Source organism: Mustela erminea, chromosome 1, assembly GCF_009829155.1.
Source record: "Mustela erminea isolate mMusErm1 chromosome 1, mMusErm1.Pri, whole genome shotgun sequence".
NCBI classification, from domain to species: Eukaryota; Metazoa; Chordata; class Mammalia; order Carnivora; family Mustelidae; genus Mustela; species Mustela erminea.
Genome location: NC_045614.1, coordinates 177,739,157 through 177,747,940, shown reverse-complemented (window position 1 = coordinate 177,747,940; position 8,784 = coordinate 177,739,157).

The following is an 8,784-nucleotide window of genomic DNA, read 5'->3' as shown; positions in this document are numbered from 1 at the left end:
ATCTCTCTCTCTGTCAATAAATAAATAAATAAAATCTTAAAAGCCAAACAGTAATCTTTTATGTCTTCCCTGGTCCCTAATAAAGTCCCATGCATTTCCCTTCTATGATTTATTCTAATCCTGTCACTTCTCTGATTAAAAGCTTTCAAAAACCCCCATTTGTTTTTAGTGTAAAATTGTACCTCCTTACAGTAGCTTACAATGTCCTTCATGATCTGATCATTGTTTGTCTCTCCAGTTTATTTCTTATCATTCCCATCCTCATGTTTTATAATTTGGTTGTACTAAATTTCTTACACGTTCTTCAAGATTGCATGCTGTTTCTTATCTCTTGGCATTTATAGAGTATTCTTTCTTCCTGGAGACCTATTCCTCACCCTGTTTACCTGATAGTTTCTGATACAGGAAAGATGTTAGGGTTTGAAGCCAATGGCCAAGAAAGAATTCTTGAGACATCTGTTGGGTCCCCCAGTAATGGGTCCATGGTCAAAGGAGCGACACTGATACAAAGCGAAGGTCAAGCAAAGCCTTATTTCGCGCCAAGCATCAAGAATCAAAGTGATTGGCGAGGGACATCTCTTGCAAAGAGGCGACACCTCTCTTCTTTGCAGACTAGCTTTTAAGGGCAAAGGCCATGTGGTTGGGCCTGGCCATGCACAGGTGACCAATGGGATTGCAACACACAGAGAAAGCTGCACAGTCCTGCTAGGTCACACATAAGTGACCAATTGAATTACAATTTACCCTAGAGTAGATATTTGAGCTAGCCTATCACCTTGGTCAGAATTGGCACCCAAAGGGCACCCAAAGGGTGGGGCCCACACTCCTTGGTAGCTAGGGAGACAGTATGCGCCCCCACCAATTGGATTCCTCCACCTGGCCTGACCCACCCTTGTATTTGGGCTTTGTTACCTGGGACTGGTTTCCAGGACTTGTTTTTAAGTAAGTTCCCTGAAGGGGGGCAGGGTCAGAATGGAGCTGCTCTGGCTAAATAGGCCCTTACACATCTTTGGTGCAAAAAGGTGGTTTTATTAAAGCACGGGGACAGGATCCTTAGGCAGAATAGCTGTACTTGGGTCGTGAGGAGTCACCGATTATATACTTTCAAATTGGGACGAGGCTAGGGATAGTGTTAAGTCTCTAAGGGATTTTGGAAGCAACGTTTCCAGGACCTGGAGGGGGCTAGGAATTGTTGGGTAAAGGTCATTTATTACCATCTAATAAAACCTTGGTCATGAGATCCTTCAGATGTATATAGGTAGGTCATACGGTTGGGGCTGATTGCCAACATGTATCTTGGGGAGTAGAGATGAAGGAAGTCTACAAAGGAATTTTTATATGTTTAAGTAGACTTACAGGATCCTGAGGTTTCGCTAAGATTACCTTTTGCCGTTAGCAAAGTATTAACTTGAGGCAGCTGAGTCCTAGAGGAATGTCACTCTGCCTGTTTTAAGGACTTTTGAATGGGCTGTGAGTAGTAAGGCAATTTTCTTTTGCCTTTGTTTCCCACATCAGTTTCTACTTAACATTTAGGTCTCACTTCTTCTGGAATGTCTTTCTCCCCACCTTTTGTCTTTGGACACAGCATCACAATAGTGACCAAAAACAAGAAGGAGGCAGGAGTGGTACCAGCCCACACTATTCCAACATTTTATTTTACTTATACTATTTTACAGAATTGAGTCAAATTGTCACCTGTAGCTGTAAAGGAGGCTAGATATGAAAGTATCTTCCAAAGGGAATGAGATGCTAAATTGGTTCAGACATCATGATTCATCGCTCAGATTAGATAGATAGCTGTTAGGAACAAAGTTAGGATTCTGTTATCAAAGAAAGAAGGGGAAATGCCTAAAACGAGGAAATCAGTTGTGTTTATCAAGCATTCCCTTGAAGACTGACACCCCGGGGAATTGCTCAACTGGCCTTCTCCTTAATCCAGCTCTAGTTATCTCTACCCTCTCCTCAGAACCTCAGTGTTGTTTCCACAGTAGGAAACAAACACCTTCAGGGCTCTCCCAGTCAAGGTTAATGTCTAGGCATCTTGTGTTTGTTGCCGCTTAAGGGAGCCTCTTGCTACTTTGCATGCTACTTGTTTCCAGAGCTGAAGAAACACTGCTTAAAAGGATTAATTTGGCTGGTGCTCCAGAGATTTTGGAAGGTAAACAACTGTTTCTTTTTTGTCAATATGGCAATTAAGAACGAAGAGATTAAAGAAAGAAAAGTAAATGCAGCTTTTATTTCTACAGTAGACTGATAGGCTAGTGAGTCACTGAATAGATAATGAGCACGGAAACAGTTTGGGATTAATAAATTCAGTTCGGGGATAAAGGTCTCTCTTCCTTCAACTGCTTTTATCCCAGAGCACCCAAACACAGCAGAGATTGAAGCTTGACAATTTGGAATTGGGAATTTGTGTTCGTTTGATTGTGCTTAAAAATGTTTTTATGCCAGGGACACATATCTGCATGGAAATTTGGTTTCAAGTGAAAGCAAATTTTTCCATAGCCAGAAGTGTTATTTTTTATTTTATTATGGATGAGAAAAAATAAAAATATATAGTCATCTTATTAGAGTACATGATCTAATAGGAGTGTTAGTAGTTGATAGGAAATCATAGTCTCACAAAGTGGAAACTAGTTTCAGCTCTATTATTAATTGAACTATCAGTGAGTTTGGCCAACTGCTTAATCTTTCTGAGATTGTTTCCTTTTATTTTAGAGAGTGGCCTTCTTCACCATTGGTTTTTCAGGGCTGTTATACTTCAGTGTAGTCCATTATTCTAAAGTTAGTGCCTGACACATGATAGACACTGAATAAATACTCATTAAAGAGAATATGGAATTAAAAAGCAAATAAAATCTGTATATGAAAGAATTGTGAATGACTATACAAATATAAGCATAATTATTTTTGTTTTCTTCCATTATATGAGTAGATCTTGTTTCAAATTTTATTGTCAGAAATGAATGGGTAAATTAAAACCTCATTATAGAAACATTAAATTTGCAATATTTTAAAGCCATTTGGCAACCTATTGAGATTGACCTTATCTATAAACCTTCAAAGTTATTTATAAGAGTGAATTGTATTTATAAGTAATTGGAATCACTTAAAAAGCTACTTTATAATCTTAGATTTTTTTTTTTCATTCCACTGGGTAAAAGAATAAATGGAGTATCTTTTGATGTACAGTGAGTTTCATTGTCAGCCACTAACAACTAAATTAGCCAGAAGCCTAGTTTGCTAAAGTGTAGCCACTTTAGCTACAGAGAGGGGAACAGACATACTGGAATATAATTTCAGGAAAAGATCATGAGGGGCTTTTCCTTAACTGTTTGAATTCCTGATAGACTTGAGATAAGGTAGCTTAGAGACGACTTCTTGGGGAGCAAAGCAGCATTACACTTGCTGTCTCTCCAGGTGAGAGTTCTAGAACACCCCCCTACAAATATTTAACCAAATGTTCATGCATCAGTTACTTTACATGGTAAAAAACTGTAGGAAAAGCAGAGGAAGCAGTAAACCCAAAGAGGAAAAAAGGACATTTTCCGTGAGAAATCATGTTTCAGAAACCCCTCTAAAAGATCAGGAGAAGAGAGAAAACCTGGTTTAATTAATTAGACAAGGAGGTCATTAGGCTGAGGTGGCTTTCATGTCTCAGTTGCTTACATAAGCAAACTAGACTCTAAGCCTGTAATAACTCAAGGTTAGAAATCAAAACTTAAGGATAACCAATGACAAACAACTAAGGCAAACCAAATAAGGCAACTGGTTAAGCTGTAGTCAATCAATACTATTTTTTTTTTCTTTGCTGCTGTTGCTTCTCTATAAAAGTCTCTCTTTCTGCTCCTGTCAGAGGAGCACTCCTAACTATTGCTGGTTTGGCACTGCCTAATTCAAATGAATTTTTGCTCAACTACACTGTTAAATTTTATTATACTTCAGATTATCTTTTAATGATTTTATTTTATTTTATTTTATTTTATTTTATTTTTCTTTTAATGATTTGAAATGCATGTGTTATTTTAGTGATTATTGTTGCTTCTCTTACCTGCTCTTTCAGAGTAGCAATAGCCAAATTTAATTAATGAGAGGTTTAAATATACTATAATAAGGACTCAAAATTATTACGCAAAAGTCTGATACTAGCCAAATGGTGAGCTGATGCCCACAAGATAGAGTCAATATTACAACAACTGTAAACAAGGGTATTGTCACTATCCAGAGACAATTCTTTTTTTAGAGAAATGAAAATCAATAATACTTTGAAATACTATCCACTTGATTTTCCTTCTTGGCCATTGTCTTTTAACTCTGTAATCTTCATAATTAAATGAGTATGAGGGCTATTACTCTAGGGAAAAATGGAATAAAGAATTCTGAGTCAAATTTTTGACTCTATAGCTCCAAAGTATTTTGAAATTTCATGTTAGATATTAGCATGAAAGCTGAAGAATGTTTGTAAAGCAAATGATAAGCAGTATTCAGACAAAGAGGTTTGTAATGAAATAATGGAAGTTGCATTTTAACGTGTATCAAGGAAACTGGGACACTTAAACATGGAACTGTTGTCCAAAACCAAAGAGTTGAGGAGAATGAACAGTGGACCATTTTCTCTATCATAAAGAAGATAAAAGTACTCGTTGAACTGAAAGAGATAATTGAACTTGATGTGACTGGGGTTTAAATACTAATGGGATGCTGGGCAGATGATAGTAATTCTCCTAGACTTGCAAGTACTAGCTTTGGTTTTTGTTTTTATTATGTGACTAAAAAAAAAAAAAAATCAATCACAATCCCACAACCCAATAATGTATATTCAAAGCTTATTCTGTTAGTCATTTTTATCTGTACGTATTTATGCATAACTATGTCTGAATCTATATCTCTACTTGTACCTATTCCTGCAACTTTGCATCTATATCTACATCTGTAGTTTGAGTTGTACTCATATCCATTTCTAACAGTAGCATGTCCTGGGAAATCCTGGGAACATGGTGACAACTGGAAAGAAAACTCAACTCATTTTCAGTGTTTATAACAAAACTGGGTCACAAGCTATTCCTTTGAACCTCAAAATGTAAGCAGTGGAAACAAATCAATGGCCACAAAACGTGAATGACAACAACATCATCGTTAGAAGAAGTTATGTGGTAGCAATGGAATGACTGAAGGACCTGAGCATAGGAGCCCACAATTGAGCCAACAAGTACTCACTGTAAAGTTTAAGAAGCTGGGGCTGGCAAGCCCTCATAATCAGTTTCACTCTTGAAACTGATTAACCAGAATTTCCTTCCAGGAGAGGATCCCTTATTAGGGAGAAACTGCCAAAAATAAAATCAGTATTGAATGGGATAAGGACAATAACAACAGAGAGAAAAGGATGTCTGTGTAAAAGAGGGACTTGGAAATAAAACTAGAAAATCTCAGAAAGTGAGGCACCATATATATATATATATATAGATATAGATATAGATATAGATATAGATATATAGATATATAGATATATTTTAACACTACCTGCAAATGCTGGAAGAAGGAGCTCTCTGAAGTTAGAAAATACCATTTGAACCAAGGTCCCTTCTGAAAGTTCAGGAAAATAATGTCACAAAAATGAACAACAAAAAAGTGTGGCTTAATCCCATTAAAAATGTCAAAATACAAAGAGAATGATAATAAAAGCATGCCAGAATGATATGCCTATAAAACAGATCAAAGTTATAACACGCTATTACAAATAAGTTTAAAGGTGTAAGTGTGTGTGTGTGTGTGTGTGTGGGTGTGTGTATTTTATATATATATACTCTCCACTGAAAAGGACTGGGAACAATGACAACATTGCCAGCATCAGTGCAGTATTTCTGATAACCAAACTGTGTGTTGAAATACAACTTTCAAGAGAAATGGAGAAATGTAAAAGATGAGTTTATTAAATCTGTTGTACTAGGTAGCAAGGGAGCTATCAGAGACTTTTTATGATTTCATCAAAAGGAATTAAGCATTAACTTAAAGAGTTTCCCACTGGCCAATACAGCTGACCCTTGAACAACACAGGTTTAAATGGTCCACTCATACCTGGATTTTTTTTACAGTACAACACTATAAATGCATTTTTCTCTTCCTTATGATTTTCTTAATAAGATGGTTTTCAAGATAAAAGCTAGAGCTTATTTTATTGTAAGACTATAGTATATAACATATAACATACAAAATATGTATTTCAACTATGTTGTTGGTGAGGCTTCTCACCAACAATAGTAAGCTATTAGTAGTTAAGTTTTGGAGGAGTCAAATTTATATGCAGATTTTTGACTGTGCAGGGGGTCAGCACCCTAGCACACATGTTTTGCAAGGGTCAACTCTATAGGACAATTGAACTCCAGTAAGTATAAGAAATACAATGTATTGAAATCAATATGTTTAAATACATAGGTTTGTTAGGAGTGTGAGAGAGTTTACTTAGTGTGAATGGAATCCTGGATTCTGCATGAGAAGATTACCTGGGGATCTGTGTTCCAATAAATACAGCCAGAAGGAAAGTAGCAACCACAGAGCAGTTGATTAAAGTGAAAGTACACTGTCAAAGTGGGAGAATGGGCAGGTTCCACGAGATGGAACCAGCCGGCAGGTTGTAGGTTGTTCTGGGAATGGATACGATTGGGTCACTCTGGGTGGAGAGGATCTGGGCTATAGAGGGGATGGTATCTATTAGAGTCAGCTTCTGATCATTTGGGGAACTCCTTCCAGGGGTTGAGAAAGGGAGGCTTTGACCCTGCAAGGTTTCTACTCACTGTCGTCATGGCAGCCATTCTCTGTGGGTGTGACTATTCCTGCAAAGCAAATGTATTGTGATGAGTGTAGAGTTTATCCTGGGGCAGAGGTGAAAGAGGACAATGCAAGCTCTGCCCCTGTGACTCTTGATTTATCAGGTGTAAGGTCGTAGAAGCTACAAAGTCAGAATGTTGAGCTCTCCAGCTTACAACATGTAGATTTATTTATTTATTTATTTATTTATTTATTTATTTTATCATGGTCCTTGTTTCTACCTCATGTCTCTATCACTCCCCTTCAAGGACTTGAAACTGTGCATCTAGGTGTTCCTTCCTCTGCTCATATCTAACTTCTCCCTAACAGGTTTATAATGATAGAAAAATTAGTCACTTTTGTAGAGATGTAAGGGATCAATACTTATCTTGAGAAATGGTATATAAGGGGAAAGAGTAAGGCATTTATGTCACTTTCCTATATGAACTGTACCACTGGCTGACCAAATGGTAGAAAATTCACTAAGGCCAATCAGCTATTTCAATTTTTTTCTATAAATGAAGCAAATACTGTATTTAACAATAGCTATGAGGTTAACCAGCAATGGATTCATTTATTATTTATTCTGATGAACTAGCATAATTAGTCATTTTTATCTGCTTCTGCTATTAAGAATTAAACAGCTAAGGAAAAAGCCAGCTTTGGTTTAATGTTTTTTTTCTGTATATTACTGAATATATTTGAGAATAGATGGTAAATTTCTCCCTTGAAACCATCTTTGACATATGCTCAAAGTGAGTTTTATAATCTGCTGCAGGACGAGAGATTTCTAAAATGCAGGCCCTGATACTGAGGTCTTCTATTGCTTGTGATAGTGCTGGGATTGGACAAACATCCATTTTTCTGGCAGAGATTCACATGACTTCTGGGTAATGAACTAGCCCAGGCTCTTTGGAATGAGAGATTTTCCTTGAAGGACCTGAGTGTGAGCATCTATTTTCAAAAATAATTAAGTATTAATTTTTAACAGTGGCAGAGCTCTGATAAACTTGTGTTAATATTTTCAGGATATTCCCCAGTAGAAGATTTAAGTCTTTGCCTAAAATTTTTCTTAAAATAACACTATTTTGAGAACAATATTGCTACTTCAGTCCATCATTCTCTGGGGCAAAAGAGCAAGACTGAATGTCCATGGTTGTATTTCCTGCCTCTTATCATGTATCTGGAACCTCTCTCCAATAAAGTGGTTTTTTTTTTTTTAATTCTATTTATTTATTTGACAGAGAGAGGGAACACAACAGCGGGAGTGGGAGAGAGAGAAGTAGGCTTCCTACTGGGCAGGGAGCCGGATGTGGGCCTTGATCCCAGGACCTTGGGATCATGACCTGAGCCAAAGGCAGACACTTAATGACTGAGCAACCCAGGCATGGAAGCCAATGAAGTGTTTTGAGCTTACTTAACCCTTTTTGTATTTGTATGAGACCTATAGTTCAGCCTGTTGCTCTTCATCTTCTGCCTTCACTCTTTTAATTCATTAAAAGATATTTCAGGAATATATTGAATATATATCAAGTCAATAGGATGCCTTAGATATTTCTTCAGCCCATCCAATATATAACAGAAAAAAGAAGTGAAACCAGAGATTTTATGACTTTCTAATGTTCACAAAGCAAGTTCACAGCTGATATTTTTTTGTAACTCTATGTGGATTACTTTACATTGTATGTAAATTATGCATGTAACATATATATGCATGTAACAACAATGAATAAAACCCTTCCTGGTTCGTTAATGGCTTCATAGAGACTGAGTTACCAATATTTATCTTTTCTAAAGTTATATACAGAAAATACATATTACTATGTGTATAACTGATATTTTTGTTTCAGATACAATACCAAATAAATTGAAACATGTTAATATTGTTGTATTGATATTTGTACCACAATACATTAATGTTTACTTTGCATTACCAATACTTCATGGCAATACTGGGAACAACAGATGATACCATGTTGT